At 47.4% G+C, this 18,303-nt stretch overlaps 1 protein-coding gene across 1 annotated transcript in view; it reads right to left on the reverse strand.

Annotated features, from left to right (window-relative positions):
- LOC122376898 (somatostatin receptor type 2-like) overlaps nt 1-15,177 on the reverse strand; it is a 32,853-nt gene extending 17,676 nt beyond the window's left edge. The window contains exon 1 of the mRNA XM_043356886.1: nt 14,912-15,177. The gene's annotated coding sequence lies outside the window, so the exon portion shown is untranslated. The remainder of the gene's footprint in view (nt 1-14,911) is intronic.
- Nucleotides 15,178-18,303: the final 3,126 nt, after the last annotated feature.

Raw genomic sequence — 18,303 nt, forward strand, 5'->3', positions numbered from 1 at the left:
GTTTGATAAATCAACAAACACAGCGCATTGAGCATAGCAGATTGACCACCATGTGATGGATGGTAAACATTGTCGAATGTTTCGCTCATTTTAGCGTTGATGGCATTATGCCAGCAAGCTTATTTGGGTATTTTTGAATGCCCCAGGTATTTCTTAGTTTAACCCTATTCCTGGCGGGCTCCGCCGGGACAAGAAACTGGCGGGGGGGGGGCCGATTCGGCCCCCCTGAGATCTCGAGAACGAAGCAAGATAGCGACAAGCGCAAAACGGCATCGGATACGCACGGCCAAGATCTACAATTTTTACTAAGGTCATTTTCAGGTCAGGTCAAAGATGACGTCACAGGGGTCGAAAAAGTCAAAATGGCGGCGCTAGATATGGAGAGAGTTTTTCTCGAATAACTTTCGAATTAGTCAAGATAGGAACAAACTAAGGGCAGCATCGTGATCCTCTCGTCAATCCGCATCGAATGATATATATGTTGACCTCGAAAGGTCAAGGTCAAAGGTTGACCTCAGGTCACGTGACCTCGAGGTCATCATGTATATCATTCGATGCGTCTTGACGAGCTGAACACAATGAGACCATCCACGCGTCTGTATCTTGTTCCTGTACGGAGTTATTGGCCAAAAACCTTTGGTGACCTTTGATGACGTCACATGACCTCACAGCTGCCCAACAGCAAAACAGACCTCAAGGTAGTGAAGGTTGATCGTATATGAAGTCATGTATGGTATATGGGGCCATTCCGACCCGTTTTAGTGGTAAAAACAGGGAGTTGATTTTTCCCCCATTGACTTATAATGGGGAGGTCGCGAAATTGACCTGACCTTAGGTCACCGATATCAAAATTCCGAGATATACAAATTGCACATACTGGTACCCTAACTAAACCCTGAAGAGAAGAAATTGATCGGTCAAAAACTCTAGCTCTGGCGTGATTGCAAACTTTTCTGAGGTAGGGTCACCAAACCGCCTCTGGTGACCTGACCTGAGGTCAGATTAGCTCAAAATTTTCAGACATGTTGCGTAGAAGCCTTTTAGGAAAAGTCAGAAAATTTGAGCTTCCTAGCTCAACGCGTTTGGGAGAAATAACCAAAAAACCTCAGGGGGGGCTCCTGAGGCCCCCCCCCCGCCAGGAATAGGGTTAAACACATCGTTGTTGTATGTTGTTGTCGGAGGTCACCAAAATGATTTTTGTCGCGCTAAATGCGGCCGCCCGCCTATCGTGCAGTGGAGAGCCGGGAGGCTAAACGTCACAAACAACGTGCAATGCAACTGAGGTCACTGTGCACTGCGCATAATTCAGCACAAAAACAGAGTAGTAAAACGCGCGTTGTTTGTTAAAAGTCGACCTAAGGAAACCCTTATTAGCATTGGGTCCTTTATTCTAAAATAACGACGAAACCTATAACCATTAAAGTCACTAGGCATTGGAAAGCGAAGTGACTGCTTCTTTCTATCAAAGCCTTATTAATGATGCTGATCGTAGCCCGGCCCAAACGGATCTTCAAAGCCCAGCATTGCTGGTCCTGCTGTTTCTATAATCGTATCGTTGAACTGTTTTCTCCTTTGAAGACCAGGCCCCCAAGGTCTCCACTCTCCAGTACCTAAACGCCGTTGTGGGTCTGTGTGTCGGTTTGTTTTCAACTCTGGTACGAGACGAGCAGTCCGCAAGGGCGTCGAGGCGCGTCGAGGGCGTCGAGGGGCGTCGAGGGCGTCGAGGGGCGTCGACATTCGCAAACAGTGTGCGCTCGGCACCGGCTGGGGCCTGTCACTGTCAGCAGGTTACTGCACTGCACTGCTACCGGCTGTCAATGTTAATAGGTCACTACTCTGTGCCGCTACCGGCAGCCTGGCACGCGTCGGGGAGGTGTGAACAGCCCTGATGCCCTCAGAGACTGGAGTGGAATCAGCGTCAGTGGCAGAACAATGCACAGAACAAGAGTGGCAACAGACAGCGCATAAACAGAGCAAGAGTGACATCAGATAGCGCAATGGTCAATTGGTCATGGCAGAGAGAGAGAGAGAGAGAGAGAGAGAGAGAGAGAGAGAGAGAGAGAGAGAGAGAGAGAGAGAGAGAGAGAGAGAGAGAGAGAGAGAGAGAGAGAGCAAGGGTGACATCAGATAGAGCAGGAGGCGCGACAGGAAGATACCAGACACGACGGTACACAGCCGTGGTCAGCGGTGGATGAAAAACAGAGACTTCGTGCTCGTGATGGTGATGGAAATGATGTCAATAACTGGTGACTGTTGTGGTGCAATAAGTGGTGCTGTTGGTGATGGTGATGGTTACACTGACGGTGAATGGTGATGGATGGTGCTGGTGAACGTACATGTGGTTGGTGAAGATGCTATGAATTTTCTTTAAACTCAACGGAGCGTTTAAGTGGCGTTTTTAGTCACTCAGAAGTAATGGACAAGATAAGGAATCTGACAGCCTCCATTAAAACTGAGTCGTGCTTGACTGTGACAAACAGAGAAAATGGACAGAACTTTCATCGATCCCCAGCTTAAAAACCGCGGCTATTCAGCCTGGATCCTGGATCCTTCTGAGCTTTTCGGCCGCTAACAGTTCCGCCGGGGGCCCTTCACCTGAGGTCAAAATCCTCTTAGACTACAAACAATCCCGAATCAGGCACTTTTTCCAGGCGAAATGATTGGACAATCTCTGTTACCATGTCGGGGTCACGGCAGATGACCGCTCCTAACAAGGTCGCTACTTGCGTCAGCATCTATGGAGAAGGGTGGTATCCGGCCGCGGTAGAACGGTGGCCAGAATTGGTCCCTATAGGACTCCGCGGCGCTGAATGAATCTCATTCAACGAGACTCATTCAATAGATGTCATTCAATGAGTCATTTGGCTACCAGCGAGGTCCATGTTAGATAGCGTTAATCACAAGAGCTGAGGCACAAGAGGTGTAGCTGGAAGATCGCCAGCGTGCAGATTACAGTGAATTCAGATAGAACGGAGATCGTCCCCATTGGCAGCTCTGCCATCTCATGGGGTTCGAGCAGACTATAAACCGAGATCAGCAATACCGGAGAACGGTGGCTCGTATTATTCTGCCTGACCACGATCGAAGTATGTGATGTTGGAATCAGTCTTTGTTAGTTTAGATTATTTTTCTCGATATTCGCCATAGAGTGCCTTACAACTGACATGGCTGCAAAGATCCTAGTCATTTTGGCCGTTTTATTCCATGAGCGGACGGACTCCATTTAAATCTCATCAAAGCGACCATTTACGAACGATTGAAGCCGCGGTAGAGCAATATTGCGTACGTTAGAAGCCAACCAATACTTTTTGAATTCTGCCTACTTAATGCTACTGAACGAGCCCCGCATTCATAGAACCGCACAACGCTCAAGAGCTCTTTACGTATCTTGTGCACGAAAGTGGTCGTGATTTGACCACGTTATGAAACAATATCTGTCGTCGTAGAGAGGTCCCAACGCCTCTGCGGACCCCCTTACCTGCCCACGTTATGAACCGGGCATTATACCGGATTATCCCGAAGCATTATCCCGGATCTCACACAAAGTGCACCGTGAACCGGATAAAACCAGTATCGGTAAGGTGGCTGAATACATTATTTTCGAGTGTCAGTAGCACGGTAAGATGAGTGTAGAGTAGAGATGTGCTTATGGCAAGGAGTGTCGAGACTCGAGACGTCTGAGGAGGCGTCCACTTTCCTCCTCTTTTCAAGTTGTTTGCACAACGCCGGTTATCAATGCAGCATCATCAGTGGTGATATGTTTGACCCCACTAGAACACATTTCTCCTTCTCCTTCATATTTCTACTTACATGAAAATAGTGCTATTAGCCCTTGCGAAAATAGCTATGTAGTTTATTATCACAGTTTCGAGGTTTTCATCACGAAAAGCTTATTTTCTAATGTTCATTAATTAAGCGTCCTTTTCGTAAACAATAACAGTGAGGGTGAGCAGATCAAAGCAGCTGGCTGGATTTACATTTCAACCTTGTTAGGTAGATATAACGCTAAACAGATCGCAAGCGCGCTCCATTCCATTCAGCAGCATAATAAAGGTTCATATTCCAAACAAATGCCAAACCATTTTTTAATTAGGCTTGGACAAAATTTGTCAGGAGAAGAATGAAAATGAAGTCTTTGTGCTCATTTTGACTGTCACTGTATGACATTTTTGTACGATGAAACACCTTCCTCAAAGCTGAAAAAAATACACAAACTTCAGTCTTCGCATGACATTGCTCCGGGGTTTTAGCCTTTGGGGAACGGGTTAGTGCACATGAATATGTTTTACGCATCAAAGGCCAAAGGGTCTCCTGACAGAATGACGACCTCAATTACAAGAGCTGGTGCATCTTTGTTCAAACTTGTTGACGTTTGAGATATTTGCTTGCAATAACCTTTCAACTCTCGCTTGAGAATGTCTATTACCAATACTTAGTTCAGCCAAGGACCAACTATTTCTGAAAACAGGAATACTTACTGGCGCCTTGGAGTTTCAGCTATTTCAGTTAGAAACGATCCATATGGCATGATTATCCAGCATCATGAACTAATGGGATGGTAACATTGCCCATTACCGGAATATCAGCGCCAAATGAGGCCATCGTTTCACTCAACGACGGCTTGCCGAGAAGCCATTCGTGGAGAAACTACTGAATTTGGACGTCCGGGAGGCTTTTCGACGAGCGTGCCTTCTCTCACGGATCTCCTCCGTTTACGGCTGCCGCGATAAACAGTCACCTCAGAGCGGACACCCTGCTGTGATGTTTGCTTGCGATGCTGACACAGCCCCAGAGAACATGCGCCGCCCAAAGCCGAGACCATATTTTCTCCCCGCTCAGCAGCTCTGGCTGCTGGGCCATCATTTTCGTGTAAGGAGTTTTGTGGTGGAGGCTGATGAGCTTTAGCAAGTCTCGCGGGGCCAAAAAAGCGAGCGCGTAAGAAGGTTGGGGTGATGACGGGGCAAATCGAATTACCTCCGCTGAATTGGTTGAATTGGGCTCCGAAAGAACGTCATTTTGTTTGCAACATCCGCGTCTTTTGATAGGCTGAGACTACAGTGACATCCTGAGACTATCCGGCGTTCGTCGTGTTCATTTCGTTAAAAGAGCTTTCTGATAACTAAATGATCGAGAAACCGCATTCTCTTGCGTCGGTAACGCATATAGCTTCTCATTTAATGACTGCTAAATAATTACTTTTCACTGGAAGTGGAGTCTTCAACATGCAACGTAACTGTCTTTAACTATTTAAAAGGACTATTTAAACCTTTTCGTGGCGCGTTCGGTCGTTTCTAAAGCTTCCCAGATCGTACACTCATTCTCGGCTATTGTTCCCAACAGAGCGGCAGCTAAACGGGATGTTCTCCAATGCGCCATCCAATTGGAATCGCATCCGAAACCGGTCTCTGCAGCTCAGATAACCGAACCCAATGTCTGCTCGTCGAGGCTTGGCCTGGAAAACGGCGACCGTTGGCCGAAAAAAGGCTCAGACCATTGAGAGAAGACTGACTGCTGGCTAAAGGTTAGAAAAGACCGAATGTTTCTTCGGTCTCGGGATGCAAGGCAGATTATCTAATAGAAGGAAACTCAGATGGCGAAAAGTTGGCAGCAAACTGTTAATTCACTGGGGAGAGGTTGGTTGTTGTTGCCTGTTTGTCAATGTTTTTGCTCGGGCAAATAATAAATTCGTGATGTTTTAATGATCCTTATTGATAAAAGTGAGCCGTATATTTTAATTCATTTGTTTATTTCTTTTTTGAACGGTAGTTAGTGCTGTCTGATCAGATGATATGTAAATAAATAATCAAACGTTCTATTTTGAACTGGCATTACCCATTTAATACTGGTTTCACGGCGGTGCCATACGTTTCCCCGATGTGCCCCTGCCGGCCGCTGGCTAAATATACCAGCACAGCAGCGCCCGGCCGACACTCCCCTATATATAATCCTGCCGTCATGCCGCAGCGTCCAGTATTACTGTGCAGCCCCTATGTCCGGGATGTGAATTAGTTTTAACCGGCGCCCGGTTCAGGTTATGACGTCAAATTGGCGTCAACAGCACTGGCTGCCAGCTGAGCTGTTACCCAAACAGCCCCGGATCCGTCGGAATATGAGGATAGACGAGGCAGAGATTGAGGCATAAACGGTGATATAGAGTGGGAATAGACGGCGACGTTAGGGCGCGGAGTCATAGACAGCTCCGAGAGGGTTACATAGACAGGGAAAGGGCTCAGACGTTGATATCGTCTGAAGGTAGACAGCGTCCGCAACAAAAGACACGAGGCGCGGTAAACAGTAAAGAGTAGACACGTTATATACAGGATATAGACGGCGTCAGAGACAGCATAGACAGTGTGACAAACAGGATAAATACAACCTCCGAGACAACGTATTCAGAGTCTTTTTGTCTAGAATCGCGCCTCCTCCCGAAGGTCTGCTGTTACCCGCGCCTCCCGCCCAAAGTTTGTTGTGACCTGCACCTCTCATGAAATGTCTGCATGATCTGCGCCTCAACAGGTCTACTGTGACCCGTCTAGGGTCTGTTGTGACTCGCCCCTCCCTTCAGAAGGTCTTCTGTGACCTGCGCCTCCCACAAAAGGTCTTCTGTGACCTGCACTTCTCACAGAAGGTCCACTGTGACCCGCGCCTCCCACAGGCCCGCTGTGACCCGCTGAAGGTCTGCTGTGACCCCCCGCTGAAGGTCTGCTGTGACCCCCCGCTGAAGGTCTCCTGTGACACCCGCCTCCCACAGGTCTGCTGTGACCCGCTGAAGGTCTCCTGTGACCCGCCCCTCCCACAGGGCTGCTGTGACCGACCATTTGGCACGCCCCGAGTGACGCAGCCTCGCGCGTTATCGCCGCTATGGCCAGAGAGCATTGTTTTGCGCCCTGGCCATCATTACAAACAGGCACTAATGACCAGACTCGCCCCACACCCTGTAAGACCGCGAACTAATGGTGCCCCGGCACGAGCCTAATGGCCCTGTCCGTCAGACCGTTAGAACACGGGCCTTTATCGTGCGTCAGTGAGCGTAACATGTCACCAGCAGGGGTCCTCAGGTGGCAGCAGGTGACAGAGGCTGTCATTTACTTCCCTTCTCCCTTCTCCCTGCTCAGTCGAAGAATGGTTTTCATTCATGGCCGCGGAACTGGCTGGTAGGCCTGACCAGAAGGGACGCATGACTATGTTACAGGCAAAGTGAAAACTCGGGCATTTTGCAAAATGCCTTGGCAATTTGCAAAATGCCTGACTGGCTAGGCATTTTGCAAAATGCCCAGGCAATTTACAAAATGCCTGACCGGCCAGGCATTTTGCAAAATACCTAGGCAGTTTGCAAACTGCCTGGCCCACCAGGCATTTTGCAAACTGCCTGAAATTATTTTCTCAGGCAGTTTGCAAAATGCCTGACATCGAACTCACACCAGCGACGATGCGTAAGCATCATTGTACCTAAGTGCCGCCAATAGGGGTTAATTACAAGCGATACGCACCAAGTGGGAGGACACACAGTGAGACATTCTCCGGGTAGCGCTGCCGAGTTCAAGGTCACTGAGCCCCAGGCGGCGCGAGCGGCCCGGCCGACGCGCCGGCTACCGGGCGCCCGGCGCGGTTTTATCGGTAAACACGCGTTAAACACGGTTATGTTTCTAAGAGCCTTGATGACTCTGGAAATACTTTGTGTGGATATTGATCAGAAAAGAATGTTATTTCGATGTATGGTAGCTTGGTTGGCGAGCCACACGTCTACATTATCAATGCATTGTGACTGTGTAAAGATGAACATGCCCGTTGCATGTCAACTTGGTAATTTCTAAGCGTCTTTTTATTACAAAGGTGTGCACGTGGGTCGTGGATGACCAAAAACTTGCTTTTCTGTAAAAGCGGAAAAGCCACATGTTCTTGTTGTCTATGGAATGTATCTCATCTCATTCCAATGCATTGCCATTGTTTTTAAATGCTGTTTTTCCTGAAATGTACCAAAAATGGCTGATTTCTCAAGATATAGACTATTTCTTTCCACGTGACACGTGATTAACAAAAATGTTTATCGGATACGCTTGTCTCTGTTCTATCGATCGCTGGCAACCCCGTGTCGCTGCGGCCCTCTCTTGCCGTGATGTAAATAAGCACGGGAAGCGAAGAATGTCGGGTCAATATTCGGCCGGTCGCCGCGTTTTTCCGCGCCCATGTTTCTCTGTGCCATGCTCCGTGCCCCATCGCAGCATTCCTACACACGAACGGCTACAACTCCGTATACGAAAATTATAGGGAGACGTTGGCTCAATCTACACCATTCAGTAGTGGTTCCATCTCGACGGAAGTGGCGCAAGACGTGGGTATATTCGTAAATATTGAATGTGTTTGGGGCTCATGCACATGGGATGCGACATGGTCAACGCCTGTGGTAAACAAAAACGGTAAAATAAATCAATCACAACTCAGGCATTTTGCAAAAGGCCTGACCCGCCAGGCATTTTGTAAACTGCCTAGGCAGTTTGCAAAATGCCTGGTTGGTCAGGCAGTTTGCAAACTGCCTAGGCATTTCGCAAAATGCCTGGCGGTCAGGCATTTTGCAAATTGACTGGGCATTTTGCAAAATGCCTAGCCGGTCAGGCATTTTGCAAATTGCCTAGGCATTTTGCAAAATGCCCGAGTTTTCACTTTGCCTGTAACAACTATACATTTCTATGCATCAAGCAATGCTATTTCATTGAATGATACTACGTCAACCGCTATGAGATGCGCCAATTCAAATCGAAGTCAGACGCATCGAAGTCCATTGGGATAATAACCACTTGCTGTTGCTGCATCAATTCACGTTTTCATAATATCTAATCTTGTGACTAGACTTGCAACGTTTATCGCTGAGAAGCAGTTCCTAAAAAGCGTCATTTAATTAACTAATTTTGAGACGACAGAAGGCTTCCAACATGTAATCGCTCCTTGGAAGTAACTAGAAGGCTGACAGTCTTTTTAACAGGCAGCTCCTAACAACTTTAATCGCATTGTTTACAGTGCGGGAGATTAAAAACAAGCGAGGTTGATCTTGCACCTAATATTGGCTGAAAATGTAGAACATGAAAAAACAGCAATTACGTTTGTGGCAAATACGACTCAAAGACCAATATTTGTAGCCAGACTCTTCAAAAACGTCAGTTCCAAGTTCAGACAGAAATGTTTGCCATAGTTACAAACTGCTTTGACCACCCCGCCGCTTCATCTAATCAAAAATTTGACAGCAACCTGCTCAGAGGAAATCCAGAGACGTCCGTTTAGACCCGGTATCAGGCCTCCTTAAATTTCGCAATAAAAACACGAAATAGTCTCGGGTCTTGTTTTGGAAGCCTCAATCCATTGGAGAGGCAAATATTTACTCAACAAAGAGCTCAATCAGCTTCGCCATTATTCATTCACTCAGAGTTCACTCAACCAGAGCGCAGCAGCAAAACAATGGCTTCGGCATCATTTGAGTGATCTGCATTAATTGGACAGCTATTGTGGACGACTGACTGACTCTCAGAATGGGGCCAACTCCTCTGAGAGTCTCCCAGTTGAAGAGCACCTCACATCGGAGGACGACTCGGCAATTAAAATGTCACGCGGCTCGCTCGCGGAAGTTTGACCGCGGCAAATGAGACGTCAATCAGGTAATTACTGGCCCGGAGCGTCGCTCGGCTATGTCAGCTCAGCCGAGTCGCTGAGGTGGCGCGTTTGGGGCGAGCAGCGGCGCAGAGCGGGCGGGAGTGACGCGCGTCTGCCCCGCCCACTCCTCGGCCTCTGGCTGCCGCGCTGACCTGCGCCCTCACTCGTGATCTGTCTAGCTGGCTTCCGGTAGAGCTTCTGCCAACATCTCCTCGGGAAACGACGAGATAGCGGCACGGGACAACGCGAGACAGCGCGTGAGACAACGCGAGACAACGCGAGACAATGCGTGAGACAACGCGAGACAATGCGTGAGACAACGCGAGACAACGCGAAACAATGCGTGAGACAACGCGAGACAACGTGAGACAATGCGTAAGACAACGCGAGACAACGTGAGACAATGCGTGAGACAACGCGAGAGGGAGGGCTATTTTCGAGGGAGAAGGAAACCCCAACTGTACAAGAAATGACATGACACAGCGAGACAGCACAACACGACACTACCAGACAGCGCAACGAGACACTGCGAAACTTGGCGACGTCAACACGGTCCGAACGTACGTTACGACGTTTCTAAAGTCATCAGGGCAGACTTTGATGGACGCTGCTGGTCCGCTGGCCTCAGCTCTCTCATTAGGTCCGCCGCTTCTCCGGCTAGTTTTGGAGATAAATGGGCGCATCCCGACAGCGGGCTCGAAATTCACCCCGCGCTTATTCAACAGATGGCAGGCGTCTGCCTCTGAAGGGAAAACGCCGCCACTGTTGTCATCCGCGGACTCTCTCATTTTGGATCTACTTTGTCGCAATGTTTTTTTTTTATTGTATTTGATTCATCTTTGTTACGTAATCCGACAAAGGAAGCTTCATTATCCAAGCTACTGTCAAGCTACTTTCACTATATCTTTCTATCTCTTTTCTAGCTCTTTTTCACTTTCTATCTCTCTTTCTCTCTCTCTCTCTCTCTCTCTCTCTCTCTCCCTCTCCTCTCTCTCTCTCTCTCTCTCTCTCTCTCTCTCTCTCTCTCTCTCTCTCTCTCTCTCTCTCTCTCTCTCTCTCTCTTCCCTCCACAACAGTCATGGATGGACGACAGATGGTTATGGTTTTAGTTCCGTGGGAATGCAGTAGAACTGCAGACAAAATTGCACTGCTCTAATTGCAGCCAAGACTCGCGGGCATTTGTCGCGGTGGATTGCTTAGTGCTTTTCTTTTCGAGCAAAATGTGTGCTTAGATATTGACACTTCTCGTAGTCGTGTCCACTGCCCAGGTGTTTACAAAATGACGGGACAGGGCCGTTGAGCTTTTTCAAGGCGCAATGTCTCAGCACCTTACGATCAACACCGTTTGATTAACATATTTTGTGTTAATACGATGATGAAAAACGTTACTCAAAGTTTTCTCTGAAGTACAGGTTTCAACTTACATCGACTACCTAATTGCATATCGGTTGCAAAGTTGTTTTGATTCTCAGGATTAAAAGCATTGGTAGAACTAACGCGGAATAACACGACTTTACGACTGAAATGAAAGTCTTCGGCGGAAGTTTAACTGCTGAAAAGCGCGTATAAGAGGCCTGTTTATCAAAGCGAAACGTATAGAGTGGCGCATTGGGGGACACTATGAAAGGACTTATGTCGTAAACCCGTGCCACACACCTCCGGCATTATTCTTTGTCGGTGAGTGGATCTGCGCTCAAACAACAGTAGCAGCGAACTGTTTTGGCCGGCGCTTGATATTATCGATTTGATCGTTTATGGCTCACGGTTTCATTGTTGCACGGCTTTGAAAACATGGCCATCTATGTGAGTCCAAACATCTTTTTGTTTAAGAGCATGGCTGCAGGTCTCTTTTTGAAGGAGGCAGTGTAATGTTCGTGCATAGGTATTGTGGCAAAATAAATTGTAGAGGTCCTCATTCATGTTTCTGCATTGACGCCTCAGTCCCAGCAGCGTATATAATCTCCAGCTGCTCATATAAATCACCCCAGCCACAAACTTTCGCCCCTTGGAAACCTGACTCAAATTTTCATTCAGACATTGTTTGCGTAAGCAAAGCACGCTGTGTGGATAGAAGCTCCACCTATCCGCGCTAAATTCACCACGTCATGTGGGTCTGCTTAAAGCTGCACTCAAAGAGCCGCCCACTGCTGAACTACCTTGGGCTGCTCAGAAACCCCCTAACGACAGCGGCCGCCAACCGCGCCTGTATGAAAGGACGCCCAGTCTGAAAGGGAAACGGGCCGACTGGCGGTGCAGGTAGGCTAGCATGGGAGTGATCGTTGGTGCGATAACTCCATTCAGCAGCTCGCAGAATTCACAGGCGGGTTTCTTTCACAGGGGCCGCCAGGACTGAGAACCTGCATTTGCCGGACTGGGCGAGCAGAAACGGCGTGACGAAAAGACAGAAGATTGATCGGTGTTGAGTAGTGTCAAAGCCCAGGCGCATTCTTTTAATGCAGTTCGCATGTCGCTGACTGCTTGGTCTTCAGTTTGCAATGTGAGGTGTCGTGTGGTAAAGCATTTTGTTACTCCAAAGCACTTCCAACATTACTCAAACCCCAAACAGAAATATCTTATCGCGATGTCTCACACCTTTCATCTTATTCACGTGCCTGAAAGGAATGTCTCCAGAATGCATTTCTTCCAAAACGTCATGAAGCGGCCTCAGTTCAAGCTAGCCACTATTTCGGGCACCCGAGGCGTGACAAGCCAGTCAGGGGATATCCATATTTACGCCCACACTTCCTTTTCAGCCCGGAGATTCCGGTAGAAGGAATTCGCTACATCATTCAAATGGGAATGGGAAATACCGGGAGGCCTTTGATGTGCACATCTCCCCAATGGATGAATGCATTGCCTAGTTAGATCAGGGACGTCTTAGTTCGAAAGAGATTTCTGCCTTCGCCATCATCCGCGCCATTTGCGTATAAATCTCACCCATTTCCAATTCAAATCGGCTCGATGCTATATCCTGCCGAATGAGATTATAGGGCTTCATTAAATGGGTCATCGTCCAAGAAAGATGACGCCAAGACTTAGCGAAAGTATCTCCAAACGGGGTCGAAGATTTGAATTAGAATGTGAATGAGCCTGAGTTAGTCTAAGTTCCTAGCCAAAGCAGAAAGGAAGTTCCCCATAGTTATCATGCAAACAACGTATGAGTGTAGATATCAAGATATGATTTCGATGAGCATCATCATAATTTTCTGGAATGTTGCACAGTTTTCTGCACCAATGAAAGACGCAGGCTCAATTATCTCAGCACACATTTGTCAGTCTTTCGCGGACGGTATCAACATTGGAACACTCAAAGGCAGACTTAGGTAGGTTGACTTCGGTCTACTCTAACTACTCAGTGAACGATAACCGTTTGCGGTCACCCGAAGAAGTTGGTATAACTATTTTTAATGGAATTACAAGAAATGTCACGGTTCTATCCGCTACGGCTTCATTAATATTGCGACGATAAAACTGCCAACTAGCCATTTCAGGCAAATACGTGCGTAAGGATACATTCAAGAACGTATCATTTATTGCTTTTGATACTAGTTTGCCTCTATGGTCTATTCTGGTATCACTGTTTCATCATTTGAATGAAATATTGCGAGGATGAAGGAAAATTATAATTGGCCCGTTTAGTCTTTATTAATCGCAAATAATTTTACTATAATAATTTACTTATAATTATACTAACCAATGCTAAGAATAATTTGACAGTCAAACTCTCACTTTATCTAATAAATAATTTGGACAAAGTTACCTTATGTGCTGACTACGCTTATTTGGAAACGCTACTGCTAACTCGCCTCTAGGCTCTTATAGTCCCAAGGTATCCATGTTTGCCAGTGTTCTCAGCATTACTTCCAGGTGCTAATTTATGTGCAATACGGCACGCAAACGGTGTGTAACACGGGAAATGCATTTCCCTGGCCCTCTGCAGGCTAACTACTGGTATTGCACAACGACCTAGCAACCATCTCTTGGGCCAGCGAGAGGCAGTATTTGCCCTGTCAGCAGGCAGGATTAAAGCGGCCCAGCGGCGCTGGTGAAACAAAGCGGCCGTGAACTGAAATCGGCCACTCGGCTGCATTTCGTTCAGAGCAAAAATCGTGATGGCGTTCCAACTGGAGCAGAATGCGAGCTGCTGTACCAGTGACCCGAATTCTAGTCTACTTTCAAGACAGCAATAACGTCCTACGTTTCGAATGGAATTTTCTAAATTGCGCCAAGGATCAACTTCCTGAGCGTTTAATTGTCAATCGATGCAAATAAAGCACAGGGTGCGTTTCGACACTACATTCAATATATATTTATCACGAGCGTAGATATTGGCCAGCCAGCATGATTTAAAACAATTTCGGTAGAAAGTACCGAAGACAAACGACTCAGAAAAGAATCCAATCTCCATTTCGCTTGTAATATTTCTCCAGCTGCGATTTGTTCTTTAGATTGCTGAGCAGTGGCAGTTGAAGGATGACAGCATGAACTCGGCCGGCGATTTGTTGCTATGGGCCGATTGATTCCGAAGCTCGAGCCCGGGCGATCTACGACATAGTGTGCCCGTTATGTTGTAAATGTCAGGCCGGGGCGCAATCGATTTACACATCAGCTATTCTTTTCAGATACAGAAGCAACTTTGACCAGTAGAAATCACGACAGTGGGGTTTCTGCGCTGCCTAACGTGATCGCCATCACATGTCAGATAAATCGCAGCCCAACGCCGCTGCGTTATTGAAGTCGGAGAGATATTAGAAACGGTTATTTTACTTATCAATGGGTGCGGCGTACGACGTCGAGTTTAAAGAAAATCCGGGTGGTGTCCGCCTGTTCTGTGTAGTTGTGTCTTTCAGCACGGTCGAACACGTGAGGCTGTATAAGTGCGGCACTCTCCATAAGCCAAAATTATGGCCGCGAGATCACGCGCGCCATTTTATGCATACGTATCCTCACTCACAGATAGACGGACAGACGGATCAACAGAGACAGACAGACAGACAGACAGACAGACAGACAGACAGACAGACAGACAGACAGACAGACAGACAGACGCAGACAGACAGACAGACGCCGACAGACAGACAGACGCCGACAGACAGACAGACGCCGACAGACAGACAGACAGACAGACAGACAGACAGACAGACAGACAGACAGACAGACAGACAGACAGACAGACAGACAGACAGACAGACAGACGGTTGGGCGGCCCGGCGGACGGCTGAGGCTGACAGCCGAAATGTTCTGACCGATCCCGCCGCGGTCTACTCACCTTTCCAAGACAAACACTCGCCGGAGCGGTCGGCTGCTGAGTGCCGACTGCTCTACCGCCTCTCTCCGGCCACTTGAGAGGAGCCCAGTCCTCTCAGAGATCGTCCTCCAACGGTCCTCTCCTCGCGGTAAGTCCTCTCTCAAACGACCCTGACCAAAAGTCTGTCAGACGACCCAGAGCGGCGAGCTCTGATGCTGACCGGATCTCGGGAGCGTCCGATGTGCGCGGCCACCCCCCGACACCGCCGTCGCGTCTCTGCGGCCGACGACGACCGGCGCCGTGTCGGCACCGACGGGGGGACGGAGGGGGGGGGGGGGCGGGTCGCGGACGCACGGTCAGAGACGCGGAACAGTGCGGCCGACCGACGGACCGCGCAGGTGGTGGAGGGGGTGGGGGGGGGGGGGAGTCCGACGGGAGGCGGATGTCCGGCACTGATGGTTCCGACTTGCTGACTTGCCGACTTGCTGTCCGATTATGAATCCAGTAGGTATCTAGATGTGTAATGCTGTTATAACTTGCGATAATATACCCAGGCATTATTTTCCGTTATTGATATAAGTATTATAATAATTAGTAAAATTCGTAAAATGAGACCCACACGTTCAGTTTGATCAGTTTTCATTAGTCAGCTCTTACACACTCGTTTTTTTTAAATAATGTTATTTATGTAATCAAATAACATAAATAACAATTACTTGACATAATGGAATTATGTCAAGTAATTTCTCAAATGTAGATAAATGATAACTTGAGAACTTCAATAAATTCAATCTTTTCAAAATACACCAAGCGCAATGCCAGCGCTCCCCATGAATGAAAACTGTTAGACTGGATCCCGCCTTGCACGCCACCGCATGGTGCGTGAGACGTTAGGTAGACACTGCACTGGTAGACTGTACCGCATCACACAGCTGTGCGGCGGAACAGTGTGTGTGCCAGGCGGCAGATCCGTCGCCCGCTGAATACAACGGACCCGCTCGCCGGGAGAAAAGGCCGGTGAAAGCTGCTGTACGGTCGGCTGATTATGTTGCTTTGGAAAGGATCTTATGGGTTTTGATCATTGATCATCAGTGAAAATTTCACCTCAGTATAACTTGAACGGTACCGATCCATTTTCACGATGAAAACTGTTGGGCGTCTCGTTTAAAGCGTTGTTGTTGTTGTGCAGCAACTATTTACAAAATGCTGGCGGACCCCGCTCGCCAGCAGAAAGTCCGATAAAAGATGCTTTACGGCCAGCTGAAAATGTCAATATGAAAGGGATTTTATGGACTGGACTTTGAACCCCATTGAAAATTCCGGCGCGTTCTCCCGGCCCCGCACTCATTGTCGGCCGTGCTACCCGGGCCCTGTTTCACCGTCCCGACGCTTTGCGCGCTGAAGCGCGCTGGGAGCTACGACATACCAGCGGCGCGTTGGGTTTCCATGAAAACATCAACAAACTCGGACGCTTACAACGCTGAAGGGTCAGAGCCGAATTCGTCTCACACGCCGCACCAATACAGCAGCGCGCTGCAGCGCACTGCAGCGCGTGACAGTAAAACACCGGTGAAACACCGGTAATTGCCGGCCGATAATACTACCGTCACTGTATTTTATTAAAACGCTTCTCGGCCTAACACTTATCCAGGCAGGAGAGGCTACTTGAGGTGACGACAAGCAAGGGATAGGCTTGGCATTTTGTAAGCATTTTATGATCAGTGTTTTATGTAATTCACCGTTTTCAAAACTAAACTGACGAGCAGTAGCTGTAAGCCTAATGCTCAAGTAACACTGGAAAAGATAGCAGAGTCTCATAATGATTCATTCCGCCACTGTACAATGATAAAGTAGGACATAGCTTGCCTTGTGTGTGAATATGAATTCAAATTAACTATCTCTGAATGTATGATGTTGAATTAACAGACAGAAGCCCGAATGCATATCTAATTGAGCTGAGAAATAAAGTGCCTCAAATGTGCATGCTGTGTTCAGTCACGCTACGATTACTACAGTAAAAATGTCGTCATATTGCATTCAAAGACATGGATCTGCCAGACACAGGAGGATAGTTATGAGCACAACAGTTATGGTACAATCGTTGATGTGACTTCTCACATAGGTATGACACTTGCATTGAGCTGTGGTTAGGTAGCAAAATATAATCGTATCACTTACTTGTTTGTTCAGTTATTCCCAATATGTCATGCTGTATCCATTGATACCACGCGACACCATACCTGTACCAAACCGAAACCTTTGTGTTTGGCACCGCACCTTCATTGATGACGTCACACTCGGCCAATGACCGGCGATCTCTGCCAAAGCTAATATGGCGTCCCGGGGCCCTGTGTATACAGCACTATTTGCCTCCATTTGCCCGCAGAGAGATGGTAACTATCGGACCCACTATTTTTGTACGGCTGCCATATCACGTGAGCATATGGAAGCTAAAGGTTACCAGTTGCGTAATGTCACTGTCCTCAGACGCATGAGCTTGCAAATTCTGATAGGTATGGTATAGCACATTTGTGAGTTTGCGCTATGAAAAAAAAAAATGTTGTGCACACACGTCTCGACAGCGTACACTTATCGATGTCCCCTGCAAGCACCTGAGAACATGTTAAATTTCCTTCGCATGCAAATACTCCGGAAGGCTTGAGTAAATGCAGCAGCCCCGAATGATGTGCAAGTCATCAGAGATTATGAACCCATTGACCTCAGCAGATAGTGCGGCATTACATGGCCTGCCGCGCGGTAGTTAGCGAAACGATACGCATGAGACGTAGAGACAGAGAAAGAGAAGAGGAGAGAGAAGGAGAGAGAGAGAGAGAGAGAGAGAGAGAGAGAGAGAGAGAGAGAGAGAGAGAGAGAGAGAGAGAGAGAGTGGGAGAAATAAAGAGTGAGAAGCGAGGAGCGAAGGAATAAAGAGACGTGATAATTATTGGTCAAATCTGAAATCTTTATACACCAAGGCATATAAACAAAAGTCATGGTTAAAACTAAGCAAACTAAAACATGGTTTACTGATCGAAAGGAAATTTTCCTTTATGGATAAAGAACTTCATTTTTGGTAAGTGTCAAAGCAAATATCAATTATCAAAGCACACTAACTAACTAGTTATTACCTACTATACCGGGTGGCCCAGAAAAAACGTTCCGAACTTTGGAGGCCTATATATCAAATCCGAGTGCAAATAACGAGCCAAAATTTTCATCAATTTTGCGTCATTTCTTTGCGCATTGGTATGCCAAATCATAACACTTTACTATCACTTTAAAGCTGGCAATCTTGAGTTAAATTAAGCAAGACGTTTTTGCTTTTTTTGCCGATGTCAAACGATAGTGATGATTGGTTTAGACGTCCCATGTTATAAAAAAGAATAAAAATAGAGCACGTGAATGAAACCACA

This window comes from Amphibalanus amphitrite, unplaced genomic scaffold, assembly GCF_019059575.1.
Source record: "Amphibalanus amphitrite isolate SeventyFive unplaced genomic scaffold, NRLGWU_Aamphi_draft 002384F_arrow, whole genome shotgun sequence".
Classification (NCBI taxonomy): domain Eukaryota; kingdom Metazoa; phylum Arthropoda; class Thecostraca; order Balanomorpha; family Balanidae; genus Amphibalanus; species Amphibalanus amphitrite.